Below are 1,783 nucleotides of genomic sequence, written 5' to 3'. Positions count from 1 at the left end.
ACTGAATAGATGGAGGGTTCAGCAGCTGAGCCTGATACTGCGTTAGCTACGCATTAGATAGCCACTTGTCAGGAGGTGCTCGCAGCACTTGCTCTACATAGTGTTTCCCAATGACTTTGATGTCCTGCCCTAAAGTCAATTTACTAGCCTCCTTGACTAGTATGGAGGTGGCAGCAAGTGCCCTCAGACATGTTGGCCATCCCGAGGCTACAGGATCAAGTTTCTTAGACAGATAGGTGACAGGCCTCTTCCACGGACCAAGTTTCTGGCTCAGTACCCCTAAAGCTACCCCTCCCTTTTCTGCTATAAATAGCTGAAAGGGTTTGGCCAGATCTGGCAGGGCCAAAGCTGGGGCAGTCACCAGGGCCTCTTTAAGTGCTTGGAACGCTTGCTTCTCCCTATCTGTCCATGTGAACTGTTCTTCCTTACCCCTGGTTAGTTTGTGTAGGGGTTTAGCTAGTTCTGCAAAGCCCAATATCCACAGTTGGCAGTATCTTACTGCACCCAGAAATTCTCGTACCTGTCTCTTGTTAGTAGGCTCGGGGATCTGCAAGACCATCTGAATTCGCTGGCTGGACAATGTCCTTTGCCCTCCCTGTAAGTTATACCCCAAATAACTTACAGTTTTCATCACAATCTGGGCCTTCTTGGCGGAGACTTGATACCCTATTCGCCTGAGATCTTGAAGCAGGTCCGAGGTAGCTTCCTCACACTCTCCTTCGTCCTTGGCAGCTATGAGGATGTCATCCACATACTGGAGCAATACAATCGACGGATGGGAGGAGTGGAAAGCCTGCAGATCTTTGCTGAGGGCTTCATTAAAAATGGTGGGAGAATTCTTTTTTTTTTTTTTTTTTCATTTTTCTGAAGCTGGAAACGGGGAGGCAGTCAGACAGACTCCCGCATGCACCCGACCGGGATCCACCCAGCATGCCCACCAGGGGGCAATGCCCTGCCCCTCTGGGGCATCGCTCTGTTGCGTCCAGAGCCATTCTAGCGCCTGAGGCAGAGGCCACAGAGCCATCCCCAGTGCCCGGGCCATCTTTGCTCCAATGGAGCCTCGCTTCGGGAGGGGAAGAGAGAGACAGAGAGGAAGGAGAGGGGGAGGGGCGGAAAAGCAGATGGGCGCCTCGCCTGTGTGCCCTGGCCGGGAATCAAACCTGGGACGCCTGCACACCAGGCCGACGCTCTACCGCTGAGCCAACTGGCCAGGGCCGATGGGGGAATTCTTAAACCCTTGTGGTAGTCTGGTCCAAGTGAACTGCCCCACCAGTCCATTATCTGGGTCATTCTATTCAAAGGCAAAGATCTCTTGGCTCTGAGGTGCCAGGGGAATACAAAAGAAGGCATCCTTCAAATCCAGGACAGAATAATAGGTATGGGTTGGGGGCAATGAGCTCAGTAAGGTATACGGGTTGGGCACCATGGGATGAATAGTCTCTACCTGTGCATTCACTTCCCGCAAGTCCTGGACCGAACAATAGTCTTGGCTCCCTGGTTTCTGGATGGGAAGCAGCAGGGTGTTCCAGGTTGATTGGCACCTTCGAAGGATGCTTGCCTCCAGCAAGCGTTGCAAGTGCTGGGCGATTCCCTGTCTAGCTCAGGCTGGGACCTGGTACTGCCTGATCCTAACCAGTCTAACAGTGCTAAGCAGTTGCACCAGGACAGGCGGTTGGTGAGCGGCCAAACCTGGGGGGTTGGTTTTCGCCCAAACCTCAGGTACCCAGGCACACAGGGCGTCTGGAACCCCTTCCTCAGCCTCCTTACCTTCTAGGACGGTGGC

The sequence above is a fragment of the Saccopteryx bilineata genome, chromosome 4 (genome assembly GCF_036850765.1).
Source record: "Saccopteryx bilineata isolate mSacBil1 chromosome 4, mSacBil1_pri_phased_curated, whole genome shotgun sequence".
Classification (NCBI taxonomy): Eukaryota; Metazoa; Chordata; class Mammalia; order Chiroptera; family Emballonuridae; genus Saccopteryx; species Saccopteryx bilineata.
Note: the sequence above shows the minus strand (reverse complement) of the source record.